The sequence below is a fragment of the Lissotriton vulgaris genome, chromosome 3_1 (assembly GCF_964263255.1).
Source record: "Lissotriton vulgaris chromosome 3_1, aLisVul1.2, whole genome shotgun sequence".
Classification (NCBI taxonomy): domain Eukaryota; kingdom Metazoa; phylum Chordata; class Amphibia; order Caudata; family Salamandridae; genus Lissotriton; species Lissotriton vulgaris.
The window spans coordinates 2,048,541,482-2,048,558,296 of NC_141689.1; the positions used below are offsets into that span (position 1 = coordinate 2,048,541,482).

The 16,815-nt window shown below is 45.3% G+C and overlaps 1 pseudogene; it reads right to left on the reverse strand.

Annotated features, from left to right (window-relative positions):
* Nucleotides 1-7,427, reverse strand: part of LOC147728784 (uncharacterized) — a 104,099-nt pseudogene extending 96,672 nt beyond the window's left edge.
* Between the last annotated feature and the right edge of the window lie 9,388 nt (nt 7,428-16,815).

Sequence of the window (16,815 nt, forward strand, 5' to 3'; positions counted from 1 at the left end):
CTTTACATGCACAGGCCTTTAGCGGACCGTGAAGGGAGTTCCCTGGGGTGGTGAGGCGGGGCAGGGGGAGGGGCAGGTAGTGGGGTAGTAAACACCGGAATATGGGTGAACGGAGGTAAGTAAACAATTAAATACGCAAAACGAATTTCGTTGCGCGTGCTGCGATGCAGCGTGTGCAATTATGTGTATGTATGTGTATTGTATGTATTATGTATCACCTCCCCACGGAACTCCCTCCACGGGCCGCTACTGGCAGTGGCGGCTTGTGGAGGGAGTGCTGTGGGGCGGTGGAGCTGGGCTGACGTAGTAAACTCTGGCATACGGCTTATTGAAGTTAGGTAAAGAAAGAAATAAATAAAATAATTAAATTGTGCACGCTGCAACACATTTGGCGTTGCAGCGTATGCAATTTAATTAATTGTATTTCTTTATTTCTTTACCTAACTCCGATCGGCAGTATGCCGGAGTTTACTGATCCGCACCGTGCCCCGTCCTGCAGCACTCCTTCCAGGAGCCGCTACTGCTCCAAAAGAAACATGCAACAAATGTAAGTTATCACACGTTTGACATCTGCTACTGCTTGCATGTTAAATTAATGCGGATCCTTCTGTTTTCTGAGCACATGTTGTATCTCAACTGGTGGACAGATGGCATGTGTGCTCCAACTGTAAAGAGTGTTGCTGGGGAGGTTTGTAAAGGCATAGGGATCTCTATGCTTGGGTTAGTGCTTGGCTTTTATCTGTGGGCAGTGTGTGTTTTCACATTACTGACATTATTTTGGGGTAGTACTCTAAACAGCATGACCCACCGCTTTGAAACATTCCTCCAGCAATTACTACACAGGTGAATTGATGTCCGGGGCTAAGAAGAGTAGGGGTTGCAATAGGTGTGCCTTTGGAGTGCCTACAATTCTGGAATTTTTATATTTGGTCGCTTAAGTGAAACAGTGGCAATTTTTTTTCGTGAGACGGTAGATTGTTTAGTAAGGAAATTCATTGCAGATGTAGTAGAAAAACATATAAATGATAAAAACACTACGCTCATTTAGTGGGCAGTGCAGATAACACCAAGCCCATCATGTTGGCAAATAGGACATATTTACTAATCTTTCACACAATGCAGGGCAGTAAGCAGAGTTGCTGTGCTGCATGGCTGGAAGGGTAGAAAGCAGAACTGTTCCAAGCATAAGCAAACTGCACTCCTGTTAAAAATCTAGATAAATACCAGCAAACAGTAAAATTGTCTAAACATTAAACAAATAAAAGAGCTGGTCCAGCTTGACTAAAATTTAGAGGCACGAGAAATAGGTGAATACATTTATGTTGTAGATCGGCCCATTTAGGATAAATTAAGACAATATAAAAAGTGTCTAGTGTAGAGAACACATCATATGTGCTAATCGGAGGGTCTGATGGCCTATGCCAGCCCACTAGTAATTGTGGGAACATGTTCAGGTGCAAGTATGTTAAAAATCTTCTGTGAGTAACTGACATATCCAATGCTAAGTAAAATATTTGTTTCCGTAGATTTCTCCATGACACAGTGTGTGTAGCAACGTTTGCGTTGTAAGTCTAGAATTCTAGCTTCTTGGGTGTACACCTTAAATGCTCTCTTGACCCATACAATATCTGTTTTGGAGATTAGCTCTGGTGAATTAAAAATATGTACTTTACTCAGATTTGCCAGGGACCTTTTTATATAACTCAACCAGGGTATGCGCAAGCTGTAGACCATATTCAGACAATCTCTCAATATCAAACTGTTAAATTCCAAGTCGTTTTTGGTCCATATCGAACACCATAAGAGTATGGGACGCAAATGTATGTAGTCAGCAATAAAACCTGCGCCTATCTTGTTGTGTACTATTTCTGCAGGAACATTCATTCCTAACAGTTTACTTATGAATGTATTTTCTGCCATTCATATAGAAATGAAAGATTTATAATCCCAAATCTCCGCTCCAAAGGCTACAGTTGGAACACTCTTAGCGTTATAGAGGTGTAATGCAGACTTTATATAACTGTAGCCTAAACACCTGGATAACGCATTGATGTAAAAGGCAACCCTATTAAAGGTTTGAATATGTGATTTCAATAAAAGGTCCCAGGACAAGTTATCACCCAGCAAGATGCCTAAATAGCTGAACTTGTCCACCTTACCAATATTATGATCCTCGACTGCATACGTTTTAGTCTTGGTATTTCTGTGTCTCATGGTCATGGTATACAACTTAAAAGTAATTCATTTTTAGGCCCAGATTTTCCATAAAACCATAAAATCGGCATAGTAAAAATTGCAAGCCATTAGCTGTAGAGGTTAAGAACGAAAGCATCCGCGTATAGAAAGGCCGGGACCATTCTATGTCCTACCTTTGGGACATCTTAACAATATTCCCTTCGAAACTAACCTAACCTAATTGATTGATATATAAGATAAAAAGCATAGGTGATTAAATACAATCCTGCCGGACCCCATTCCCTAACTGAAAGTGCACATTTCATTCCCCAGATATTCCATATCTTACCAAGGCTTTAAGCCCTGTGTGCAAATTATGCAAAAATGCCACTTGGGCCTCATCCACCCCCATGTCCCTCAGCACAGACCACAATTTAGATTTCACTACTATGTCAAAGGCTGTGCTGAGGTCCATGAAGGCTAAATGTATACTTTCCCTTTTAACCACAGTATATTTATTGACTAAAAGTTATAAATACAAATTCTGTTCTATAGTGCCTCGCCCCGGCCAGAACCTGTATTGAATTCTGACAAGATATTCTTGTTATTAGCCCAGCCTTTTAAACGCTTCAGCAAAACCCTACCCAACACTTTTACTTTCGCATCTATCAAAGAGACTGGACAATGTAGATTTTCCTAGTATTTATGACGGAAAGTCTTAATTTTATTAAAGACACGGAGGCGAGTAGTATGCCTTCTTTTCTTGCTTTATTCTCAATAGCAGCAAGATAAATAAACAACTACAATACCCAGAAGGCACAGCAGAACAACTACTGGCCAATGGGAGTTGGTAAAACAAACAATAGACCAATCATAACAAGGATAGTATATATGGCCCGATCTGACCACAAGTAGTCCTCTTTTCTTGTGCGAGAAAGTCAGTGGGAATGCATAAACAATGGAAATATAGACAACAAAATGCAAAAAGTCATAATCCAAGCAAATAAATCCTGAAAGAAACCCAGAACTGCAGGATAGTGATGGAGGAAGGTCCAACGGAAATGTGATGAGGATCCAGATGCAGAGAGGCAATCCACAGGAGCAGACGCAGACTTAAGTGGAGGCTGGTGGTAAAGCCGGAGTTCCTAATGGTGGGAAAGACAGACATAATTAGTAATGCAGAGGTGGGATAATACTCGCCTCCGTGTCTTTAATAAAAGACTTTCTGTCATAAATACTCGGAAAATCTACATTTTATGTCAAGAACGGAGGCTCCTAATATGCTTATTCAAAGCATATCAACTACTAATGAAGAAGCAGTAACAACAGGTTTACAGTAAAATGTTTTGAAAACAGTATCATTAGACCAATCTGCTGATTTCAGGATATCCTTCAAACGAGAGCCTGCCCAAAAGGCTTTAGAGGCCATAGCACCCCTAGCGGAGTGAGCACCAAAGGCGGTAACGTCAATGCCCGCGAGGGACATGATCCAACGCACCCAACGGGCTAGTGTGGCTGAGGACACAGGATGATGGGGTTTGCGAAAAGAAATGAGCAATTGCGAATGAGAGGAAGACCTGAGATCAGCAGTTTTCTGTTCGTAACTTTTTAGGCATTGACCAACACAGAGCGGAGGCTGAGAAGGAAAATAGGGATAAAACACAGATTTCAAATTAGTTTTGGTACGTCTGTGAACCTGAAACAGAACACCATAAGGAGAAAATTGTCTGGAAGACAAATCCAAAGCTTTGACATCAGGAACACGTTTGATTGAAATTAAACATAATAACATGGTAAGTTTGGCTGAAAGCATCTTGAGAGAGAGAGCATCATTGTCAGGCCATGAAACAAACAATTTGAAAACCAAATTAACATCCCATAAAAAGGAATACTTAGCCAACTGAGGTTTTGAGAATCGAACTCCTCGAAGAAGGCGACACACCAAAGTGTGAGAACCTACCAGCTTATTGTCAATGGGACAATGGTTCAGAGAAATAGCAGATCTGTAAAGGTTGACAGTGCGATAAGACTTACCAGCACTAGCCTCCGAAGCCAGGAAGTTAACCACAAAGCTTAGAGGGGCTGAAAAGGGATCGACAGACCGTTCCAGACACCAGCTTGACCATAAAGTCCAGACTGACTTATAGGCTCTGGAAGTGCCAGGGGCCCAAGCTTTGCTGATAAAGAGTGAAGCCTCCTGTGAAATGATGATGTCAGAAGTGGAAGACCGGAAATCTTCCATGCAGAAAGAACTAGAGATTGGTCTAGGATCATGACGTGGGGAAGACCCTGAGGGTCTAGTAGGAGATCTTCGCTGAAGGGAAGTAGCACCGGAAAATCCACAGCCAGCTCCAGGAGCAAAGGGAACCAGATTTGAGCTTGCCAGAAAGGAGCTAGAAGAACCACTGGCGTCGAACCTGAGCAAGTACTCTGTTGATCATCAGGAACGGAGGGAAAGCATAGTTGAGATGAAGGGACCAGTCCTGCAGGAAGGCATCCGTCACCAGTGCCAGAGGATCCGGTCGCCAGCTGAAGAAAAAGGGAAGTTGGGAATTGAGACGGGAAGCAAAGAGATCGATAGAGAAGGGGCCCCATTTCTGGGAGAGAGAAAGAAAGACGGAGGGAAGCAGCTTCCAGTTGCTTGAATCTCGAAGATAACGAGAGTGCCAATCTGCAATGGCGCTGAGACTGCCTGGCAGGTACTCTGCTCGAAGGGACAGTTTGTGTTGGAGACAGAATTCCCAAAGGCTCTTTGCTAGTTCTGCGAGAGGTTTGGACATCCGAAGAAGAATGGAACAGCTTGCCTTGTTCTTTGCCAGACTGCGAATTGCAAAGGAGCCTGCCAGCATCTCCAAACCATTGATGTGCAAAGACGACTCCTCTGGAGACCATGTACCTCCAGTCGAGATTGAACCACATCGGGCGCCCCAACCCGACAGACTGGCATCTGATTCTAATACAAGATCTGGGGCCGAAGCGAAGATCGTTTTTCCGTTCCATGCATCTAAATGGTCGATCCACCATTGTAGTTCGAGACGGGAGTCTTGGTCTAACTGGATGAGATCGGAATACGCCAGCCCTTGGCGGAGATGTCTTATTTTCAAACGTTGCAGGGCTCGATAATGAAGAGGCCCGTGGAAGGTGGCTTGAATTGAGGCCAACAGCAGGCCCACGATTCTTGCAAGGGAACGAAGAGACACTTCGGAGAGACAGAGAACTTGACATAACTCTGACCGAATAGCTGAAACCTTGGTTTTCGGCAGATAAAGAGATGCGGTGGAAGAGTCCACGCGGAAGCCTAGGAACTCTATACTTTAAGAAGGGATTAACATGGATTTTTTGGAATTGATAAGAAAGCCCAGCTCGAGGAGAAGAGACTGAGTGACATTGAGATTGGAAAGAAGAGTCTGTTTGTCGGTTAGCATGATCAAGATATCGTCCAGATAAATGATGAGACGAATACCTAGGGAGTGAAGGTAAGACACCACAGGCTTCATCACCTTGGAGAAGCACCAAGGAGCGGAAGAAAGTCAGAAAGGAAGCAAACAAAACCGGAAGGTGACACCAAGCCACTGAAATTGTAGATATTTCGTGTGAGATTCGTGAATGGGACTCGAAAGATAGGCATCTTGAAGGTCTAGTCTGACCATCCAATCGGATAGACGTAAGGGGTCTCTGAGATGGATGATGGTCTCCATCTTGAAGTGGCGATAAACCACGAAATGATTGAACCACTTGAGATTGATGACAGGATGGACCTTTTTGTTCTTTTTCTTTTTTTTAGGAAGCCCGAGGGGTCGAAGGGGGCGACTTGGATAGCTTGTTTGAGAAGTAGATTTTGAACTAATTTGAGAAACGAGCAGAGCTACGTCTGCGGAAAAAACCAAAGGAGGACGAAAAATAGTCTGGAAAGGTTCCGCGTAGAACTCTATGAGATAGCCTTGGACAGAATTGAGGACCCAAGGGTCTGCTGTGAGAGTGCGCCACCTGTGAAGAAAGAGAGCAAGACGACCTCCAATCGGAGGGGAAGGGCTTACCTTGGTTGTTGGCGTTGTTGTTGTTGTTGTGGAAGCCTTTCTGTCCTCGGCCACAGAAGCCACGACCTCGTTGGGGGTAGAACTGTGGCTTGTACTCCTGATAGCCGGAATTGGCTGCGCCTCTGGAACCTTGGTTTTGATAACCGCGGCCGGAAGAGCGGTTCCTGCCTCTGCCGGCCCTACCAAAAACCCGGGGGGCAAACACTTTCTTGATAGAGAATTGGGCTTTGTCCAGGGAAGCAAACGTAGACACATAGCGGCTGGGATCCTTGACAAGAGAATCACCAAAGAGGAGTCCATCAGCCTTCACACCATGATCCTGGGAAGCCAGGTTCGCCAACTTCGGATCCAATTTGATTAACAGGCCCTTGCGCATTCATGAATGATTGCGGCATTGGCATTGCCTAATAGGCAAAAGGATCTTTGGAGCCACAGAGAAATTTCTTCAGGATTGAGGTCGGAACCCTCTAGGCGAGCTGTCTCCGCCATGTCCAGAACCCGGGCCAAGGGACCCACCACGTCCAATAGCTTGTCCTGGCAGGTGGACCAAGCTTTGTCAACACCATTGCCAGGGTCTTTGCCGAATTTCGAAAAGAAAGTAAGGAGAGGTTGGTCTATGGAAGGAGTAACAGTAACATGACAAGGTAAGGAAGGTTTGGGACATTCAGATTTGAGTTTTGCTCTGACAGATTTGTCCAAGGGAAGACGGAGCTTAGAAGATATATATTCTCCCATATGAGGGGTGGGGAACCATTCCGTAGAATTCGGATGTCGTATGGTCGAGGGGTCAAACATAGGATTGCCCTCCGTGTCAAGCACGGGCTGTGACGCAAAAGCATCAAATCTAGCTTTCTTTGGGGAAGGAGGATTATCCAACTGAACAAGGTCTGCCAAATCATCAGTGTCACCCATATCATCATCGTCATCCGTGTCAGGAATAGTGTCAATGACCAGCTTCTTAGAAACCTCCACATTTTTAACCTTGGTTTTACTTTTCGCCATAGAAACCTTAAATCCCTCCTTGGTAGGAGGCCTGGGAGGAACCACATCCTCAGTCGTATGCGAGGAGGACTCGCGACTCAACAGTGACACATTTTTAGAAAGTGAAGTGGAAGGAACCAGTTTACGCTTTCTGCTATCCCCCGCAGAATGGGCCAAAGCTTTGGTCATGAGGCTCATGAGGGAATTTTCCATGTGTTTATAAACACGATTCATGGAAGCCTCAACAGACTGATTTGCACATAGCCACGTTCTGAGCTGGGATGGTGCAGTGAGATAAATAACGGTGATGGATCAAGCCCTGATCTTTGGACTGGGTAAGAGTGGTCTGCTTAATTCAGACACTCTGTTCATCACCACCCCCTTTCTGAATCGTTTTTGGCCACTATAGGTGTGGCAGGGTATACTCAGACATGAGTCCCTTTATCACAGCACCATCAGGATTCAAGCAAGCCGGGCCGAAGACGGCTGAAATGCCAGAAACCGGTCCCCGGTAGCTTGTCTCCTTTCTGGTGAAGAATTGGCTTGGTAGTTTAGTCTGCCCTGTTCCCATGATGCACTGGGCCAGGGACAGACTGATTTGCATATAGCCAGGTTCTGAGCTGGGATGGTGCAGGGAGATAAATAACGGTGATGGATCAAGCCCTGATCTTTGGACTGGGTAAGAGTGGTCTGCTTAATTCAGACACTCTGTTCATCACCACCCCCTTTTCTGAATCGTTTTTGGCCACTATAGGTGTGGCAGGGTATACTCAGACATGAGTCCCTTTCTCACTGCACCATCAGGATTCAAGCAAGCCGGGCCGAAGACGGCTGAAATGCCAGAAACCGGTCCCCGGTAGCTTGTCTCCTTTCTGGTGAAGAATTGGCTTGGTAGTTTAGTCTGCCCTGTTCCCATGATGCACTGGGCCAGGGACAGACTGATTTGCATATAGCCAGGTTCTGAGCTGGGATGGTGCAGGGAGATAAATAACGGTGATGGATCAAGCCCTGATCTTTGGACTGGGTAAGAGTGGTCTGCTTAATTCAGACACTCTGTTCATCACCACCCCCTTTTCTGAATCGCTATTGAGAATAAAGCAAGAAAAGAAGGCATAATAGGAGCCTCCGTTTTTGACATAAAATTGCATGCTGGATCTGCTTGATTCCCATTCTTGAAGATAGGTACTATAACTGATTGCTTCCATGAAGATGTGATGTGGCTTTGTGCTGCCACATTCAGATGCTGGGTAATTAATGGAGCCCACAGGTCTACACATTATTTAAAAAGGTATCCTGGAACCCCATCTTGGCCCAGGGCCTTTCCAGGTGACAGTTCCATCGTTCTTTCCCTCACCTCTTCCAATTCAAAATAGACATTGGTTCTTTTTGCTGGACATGCAATATGATTAAAAACGTGGTCACCCACATATATAGGGCCAAAAAGGAAGGCGCAGCATTATGACACATTCCCAGGTTTACTCTCTTTAGTAAATCTGGGAATGCTGCAAAATTGATGATAGGATGAATGGGAACGCCCATGCTACGCACATGGAACGCTAACCAGTCTCATGAAATGCAACGCAGCCCAACGTTTTCCTTACAAAGCTACACAAGGTGACGTAAATCTTACCCTGCGTGGCTTAGTAAATCCCAGTTAAGAGTTTGCATTTCATTGCGATGACTTGTGTCATGCAAGGACTGCACAAGTACTTAGTAAATCTGGGCCATTGTGTATTTCACATATCTGGAGGGCAGTGCAAGAACAGTGCTACATGCTGGAAACACACAGTATTGGAAATGGACACAATTACTTTGGGATTCCCTAAATTTGGAGGCAAGTGTGGCAGCAGAATGGAGGTGAAGTCATGAATAGCAGATTCTGAGGGTTATTACATGTTGTTTTTTAAAAAACAGTACACCATAGAAATCGCCAACAGGAGCACATGTGATTGTAATCTGTTTTGATTTACTAAATTGGCCACAAACATGATGCTTTTTGAAAGTATCTTATTGGTTAAGGCACCTGCTTCAGAGTTATTTGTGTACCCATCAGGAGATAATAAAAGTAAGATAACTCTGTTGGTTAATGCACTTTCTGGAAAAATCTACGTGCAGTCTAGCCACATGTTTAACTCAGCATACAATTATTGACTCATCATTAATGTACCTGCTGCAAAACACAACACATAATATGCAGGTCACAAATGTGTTTTTTATGTAAAAGTAGGTTTCTGCGTTTGATACAATGTTGATCCTTGTTCAACCTTTAGGCCACAAGTAATATCTCTTAGATACAGAGCTTGGAAAACTTAAAATCCTGCCTCCAAATCACAGTTTAGCACAAGAACTTGTAAAGTGACAAGCTGAGCAGTGTTGTTTTCTTGATGCCTTGTCCTAAAGGTGTTAAACTCCACTTAGCCCAACCAGCATTAGACTCAAACAGATGGGGTGTCGATAGTGCTTTATCCACTCAGCTCTTCCACTAAGGCGAAGGAGCATCGCCCCACTGCTTCTGAGCAGTGCAACAAAGGAAAAATGAAATGATAATTACAGAATGTTATTATTTATTTACCTCTTCGGCGCCCGGTCGGGCTTCTGTCACAGTGCAGGAGGAGAAGTAGTACATGCACCTCAAGTGTCAAACAGTCATGCGCACTTATCATGTTCTCCACCGGGCTGTAATGCACAGCCTGAGTGGAGATCATGCACAGGCTTGCATGGTGAAAGCAGCATCATGATTGGCTTGGGGGAGCCTGGGTGATTCCTGCTTCCGGGAGCAAGGAAGAGCAGAGGACGACAAGAAGCATGCGGCGTGAACAGGTCAGTGATCTTTATTTTATTTGGTATCCCTTCCCACCCCGCAACCCTCATTCAGCAGCAGCCACCATTGCCTTTTATTTGAGGTATTTTTCATTGGTCCTGCTGGAGTCGCACACAAGAAGCCTCCCTCACTCCATGCATGTTATTGCTCTGAAATGGGTACAAAGGGAAGACAGGGCTGCATGTGTCCTGGTGTCAGTGTGTGCAAGTTGTAGAGGGGAGTACATTACGGGTGTCTTTAATTTAGCAAGCTGTACTATGGCTACTCACATCTGGGCATGTTTTTGTCCCATGTCTGAGGATTCAATTCATGCACCTTATCCTCATGTGGGTCTACCGTGCAGCATCTTAAAAGAGCAACTGAATCATCCAGCTTTAACACGGTGAGGTCCATGTGCATGCCTGCTATTCTCACCAATTCTGCCAGGAAAAAGGAGGCACACGTGAATTACTTCCACATGCTGTCTTCTAATCCTCAAATTTTTCTTGTACGCCCTGAAATCTGCTTGACATTAAGTGGTTGACATGAAAATGGAGATGCTGTAAATAGAGCCGTTTGCTTTGCTGCAGGAAACCAACTTGTTAATCTATATGAAAAAGAGGCCACCGTTGTTTTAGGCGAGTTGGGCTTGAGCTCCCACAGTAAAAATAATCTAATTCATAAAGGATATTTTTTTTTGTGAGAACCGCTTTCCTCACTCTTGTTAGCTAAATCATATAGCAGGCCTTCCTTGGAGAAATACATGTGGTACATAAACAAAATAATACAAAATAAAAAACATAAAACATTCTGCTCCATAATAGTTCAAACAAGTACAAGTAAAACGTAAAAAGAATTACACAAAAAGGAAGAAAAACTCATGTATGAAGATCCGAATTTATTATAAAAAAACAATAGGGAATCTAAAGCTCATATTATTCTATGTGTAATCTTAGACTGAAAAGACCTTGGTGCTCTCTATTTGCAAATATTTATGGAGTTCTGTATAGCAAATGTTGGTGATTTGTTCTTGGCAAAAATGTTACCATTGGACATAGGACATTTCTGGAGGTTGAACATCTTCAGTGGGGGTAAGACTGAAATATTTAGCCAAGAAGGGCTCCACGAGGCCAAATACTCATTTTTTCCGGTAGCCTTGAACTTCCTTTCCAAATTGTCAAGGTAAATTAAAGCACTAAAATGTGGCTCCCAAGGTCACATTGTTTTCAGGGAGCTGTGGCACCTTATCACAGGAATCTACACGAATATTTCTGAACGTTCCATCGTCTACGAAAAGACCTGCTACTTTGTTTTTGCTGATGCAAATCCCTCTAAAGTTTACAGAAGGTTTCAATTGGTGGCAATATTTGCATTCAGATTGTATTAATGCTTCCCCGCGTCCAATAAAGAGGCACAGCAGATATTCAGGTACAGTTGGTTCATAGAATTTCTCTGCAGTAGTGTCAACTGTTTTCATGCAGCATATTACTCACTCCTGAGACACAGAGGAGATGTTTTTTTTTCCGCACAGGTGAGATAGATGTCTATATACAACTGAAATACAAGTTTTCATCCAGAGAGACACCGCTTCCACAGTGTCTGTCTGCAGTGCTCTGCAATCTCAGGGTTCAGGAGACATTTCCACAGTACTATTATCTCTTTGGGTCTGTTTTAGCAGATAGGAAGCTCCCGTCAGCGAGAGGTCAACTCTTTTGTACTTGTTTGGGTTCAGTCAGTTCTCTCAAGCCTGGTTCAGAGAATTGTATGTGCGTAAAAAATACTCCGATTCGTAAAGCCCCCGAGCAAATCAAAATATAATAAAATAATCAAAATAAATAAAATAGTGGCACTGTCTCCATCTATGATGCTTAGGAAAGTGGAACAGTTCCTGGTACTGGAATATGCGTTCTGGCAAAAATGAATTTGAGAATTTTACAGCATCAAAGCAAAGTTGAAGTATCCCTGCCCCCTATATAAGGCATTCCTTTCACCAAGTCTGACCATGTGACTCCCATAAATCATAAAAGAGAATTCCCACTTCCCAGGCCACTCATGTCCTTCCTCCAATGAGATGCAGCGCTCACATCAGGACCTTTATCCTGATCCAACATGTTAGGTTAATGTCCTTTTTTCTTATCTCGCAAGCTCTTAGATATCAGGGTTTCATGGCAACCTCTGCTTATCTCTGTCCTGTAATCAGTTCCACGTGAGAATGCTTTATAACTTGCCTTTTGAATATCACTTGCTACTGCTAAAGTTACTCTCTTGCACTGCTGTCACCAGTACTTGTTTCATCGACCTTGAAATTATCAAAGGCTGAGTCAACTTTCCTGAGATTCAGTCCCCTCACCTGAAGTTTACAGACATATTACAGCAGCGAGTATCTCACTCACTGCAGTCCCTAACGCCTTCAGACTCCTGTCGGAGGAGTTTTGTGCCAGCAGAATAGTTTTTAGGTTTCGCCTGGCGTCCACTGTGCAGCAGTGTTCGCTCAGGCGAAATTTTATGTTAGAACAGTACGGGGCTTTGTCCCGCCTCTCTCTTCCATTGGCTAGCCCCATAAATGGAGGCTAGCCATTCGAAGAGAGATCTGTCCGTCATTGTCGGAGCAGATTCTTGGGCGTTCCGGCAATTTTTTCGCTCTCTGCTTCTTTAAGAACGTCATTGCGGCAGTGGGAAGTGGTATGTTTTTTTTTTCTTCGAAGGTTTTTTTGGGTCATTTCTCCAGGCCAACCGCCGCCGGAAGAAGTCCAGGTGAGTGCTCCCCTTCCCTCCTGCTGTCTGTGTGCCCGTTCCCGCCCCCCTCCCGCTATCCGTGTGCCCGTCCGGCCCCCCCCTCCCGCTGTCCGTGTCTCCGGCCCCACTTGTAAATGCTTGGGTTTTTTTGCTATTGACTATGCCAAACCTCTCACACCCTGCACGCTGCTGGCTACTCAATGTTTCCCTCTGCAGCCTCCTCTGACATCCGAGTAGTTTGGACTCCCTGCCGAAAGTAGAGTAGCGTGGCAGATCGTCAGACTTGGGCCCGAAGACAGACCAGACGAGCGGCAGGGGTTTAATAGATCAGCAGAGTTGTAGAGCGAGTGATTGATTGATTGTGATCAATGCCTCGGAGGTAGAAGAAGAAAAAATGGCTGTGGTACAGTGCTGGCGAGCAGAGCAGAGGAGGGCAGAGGGCAGAGCTTTTTCCAGTAGCTGAGTAAGTGTTTATGTTTGTGTTTGTTGTAATTTATTGTTCTCCGAATACACCCCCTTCACGATGATGCGGTAATTGAAATTATTACAGCGCTACAATGTTACTGTTTGCAAGCTGAGCCGATGTTACACTCAGGATGACTCATCGACTTATCGACCCCACTGATCCAGCCACGGCCACAAGACTTGCGCTACGACCATCAGAAACCATCTATATCGGTTTCTTGAACGGAGCAGAGCTAACCTTAAATCACAACCTGGGCAAGTCCCGTAAATGTTTGTTTCCACTTGAGGGCACCAAATAGCCTTAAATAACTTTACATGAGCTTAGTCAGTACTTTTACTGTCTTTTCGCACCCATTAGTCAACTGCCGCGCTCATCATGCACCTCATCCCGCCCAGTGCCAATCCTGCAGGCTGCTCTGTCCGGTGAGTCTTTCATGCTTTCATGCCTTCATGCCTTCTCCAGCAGCAGCAACAGAAGCAGAAATAGCAGCAATAGCAGAAATAGCAGTGGCGGGTTTAGAAGGTGAAAGCGAGTTCAGACGGTGATAGAGGATTGGAGACTGCACCCCTTCACGTACCTCGCTGTGTACCTGACCTTACCTCACCTCTGCGCTGCCTGGCCGATCGTAGGTCATCGGTTTGTAGTTGTAGGTTAAATCTGTAGGCTATAGGCTGTCAGCCCCCTCATCTTCCACAGCGTTCTCTCTATTCGATGCAGAAAGACACAGGAAAAGCAAGATCTAAACTATGACGGTCACTACATTTCCATTTTCCCAGATTTTACGCAAGACGTTCGTAACCTGTACAACGAAAGTTGCAGCAGACCAGTATTCCTTATGTCTTGCTATATCCGGCCAATCTGCGGTTCACACACCGGGGAAAACATTATGACTTTACCACTCCTCAGCAGGCCCAGGATTTTCATAAGAAGGCACTCACTTGTTGCCCCGGATCGTAAGGGGGAGCAGATCCAGATCAGCTTCCCCATTCTCAGACAATGATTAATCTCTTGAGGCGCCGGTCCTGGTCGGTCTGGCTTGCTTCACTGTATTCAAAGGGTGGCCTCGCCTGATCTCACTTGCTGGTCGCATTCCTCAACCAGGAAGGGTGAAGTGCAGAGCAGGTGAAACATTAACTCTGTACCTTCCACCCAGGGAGGCGGAGACGGGTGTGATGTCTCTTGCACTTACACAATGTGATAAACGTCTGTTGATCTGATTGCGGTCATGGCGTCAGTGCTATGGAGGTTTGAAATGGTGCAATAGAGTTTTGCACAACACACGTCATGAGTGTATTTTTCGCACCAGAAGGTCAGTGTGAATATCATTCTCATACTCGCTGACCGCTACTATTGTCTGTGCACAATTACCCAGCACCGGAACCATTTACCAGATTTGACCCCTGCTAAGCATACTGTGAAGGACGAGCAAATTCCACTTGTGCAATATGAGTTATAAAGTATTCAGATAAGATAATTTAGTAAATATGAGCGCAGGTAAAGGTGCTTTATCGCGTTGCTCTCTGCCCTCGCAGGTGCCCTCAGCTCTAAATCCTCTGCAATCTGATCTCACCCCGGGCCCTCACTCACTTCTTACCCCTGTACTCTCAGCTCTTACCTGCGCCCTCAGCTCTTACACCTGTGCCCTCAGCTCTAACCCCTGTGCCCTCAGCTCTTACCCCTGTGCCCTCAGCTCTTACCTGTGCCCTCAGCTCTTACCCCTCTGCCCTCAGCTCTTACCCTGCCCTGTGCCCTCAGCTCTTCCTAGGCCCTCGCTTCTGACTCCTGTGCCCTCAGCTCATACCTGTGCCCTCAGCTCTTACCCCTCTGCCCTCAGCACTTACCCTGCCCTGTGCCCTCACCTCTTCCTAGGCCCTCGCTTCTGACTCCTGTACCCTCAGCTCTTACCTGTGCCCTCAGCTCTTACCCCTGTGCCCTCAGCTCTCACATCTCTGCCCTCAGATATTACCCCTGTGCCCTCTGCCCTCACCCGTGCCCTCAGCTCTGACACCTGTGCCCTGTAACCCTTGCCAGTGACCATGTCCAGCATGGCGGGGGAGATTGTGGCCTTCCTGCTGGCCCTGTCGGGCTGGGTGCTGGTCTGCTCCACACTGCCCACCGACTACTAGAAGGTGTCGAGCATCGACGGCACGGTCATCACCATGGCCACCTTCTGGTCCAACTTATGGAAGACCTGCATCAACGACTCCACCGGCATCTCAAACTGCAAGGACTTCCCGTCCATGCTGGCCCTGGAGGGTGCGTCCCGACGGGCGGGGGGGGGGGCTGTGTGTGTGTTGTGCATGTGTATGTGGCTCTGTGCATGTGTGGGTCTGTGTGTGTGTGTGGCTCTGTGTGTGGCTCTGTAGGTATGTATGTGTGTGGGACTCTGTGTGGGTCTGTGTGTTTGTGTGTGGCATTTGCGAGAGATTAAGCTATTGGCATTGTAAATGACAGTGCCATTTATTTATCTGTTTTCAAAACCAACACATACATAAAAATGTTGTCATTTACAATGCCAATAGCTCTTTGTATTTGTATTTGTATTGTGTATTTATAAAGCGCAACTATCGCTACGAAAGGAGCATCCTGGCGCTAGCTAGATAGTGTGCAAACGATTACCAAGGCAGAATTAGATAGCGGCCATGACATAGTCATCTGGAAGATTGAAAATCCAGGTTTTTAGTTGCTTCCTAAACTGGTATTCTTGAGTCAGAAACCAGAGATTCTAGGGCATGGAATTCCAGGCTCTAGAGGACAAAAAAGTTAGGTTTTGTAGTTAAATTTAGCTAGTTTTATCAGATTATCATTAGAGGATCGTAGCGTCCTGGAAGGGTTGTAGTGGGGGTAACGCCTAGTAAGATACTTTGGGCCTGTGCTATTAAATGCCCAAAAGGCGATGATCAGGATTTTGAATAGTATCATTTTATGCAGAGGTAGCCAATGAAGGGTTTTCAAAGCAGCTGATGCTGAAGATTTCCTTGGTAGTTTTAGTACTAATCTGGCTGCTGAATGTTGTACACTTTGAAGTTTTTTCAGCGTGGATTTTTTCACACCTGCCATCAGGCCATTACAATAGTCGAGGCGGGCGAGGATTAAGGCCACTGCTACCGCCTTTCTTGAGTCAGTGGGTAGGAGGTCAAAGAACTTTTTAAGAGATTTTATGATTCCAAAGCAGCTTCCTGCCACATTCCTTACATGTTGGTCGAATGATAACTCGGTGTCAAACAGGACCCCGAGATTTCTCGCTGTCGCCACAGTCTGAGGGGGAGCAGTGGAGTCCTCTGGCCACCATTTGCTGGGACAGAAATTGAAGTTTTTTCCCATAGGGAGGATTTCTGTCTTGTTGGCGTTACATTTAAGATGGTTTTTTTCCATCCAGTGGAATACATCCTTCAGGCAGTTCTTAAGGTTTTGTTCAGCATTAGTGGAGTTTTCGTCAAGGGGCACAATGAGTTGAGTATCATCGGCATACGATGTCACACGTATGCCGTATGATTCAATCAAGGAATAAGAGAGGCCAAGTAAATATTAAATAGTAGAGGGCTCAGAATGGAGCCTTGAGGAACTCCAGACAAAACCTTTTTTTCTTTAGAGAGGAAAGGGCCTAGTGCAATGGTTTG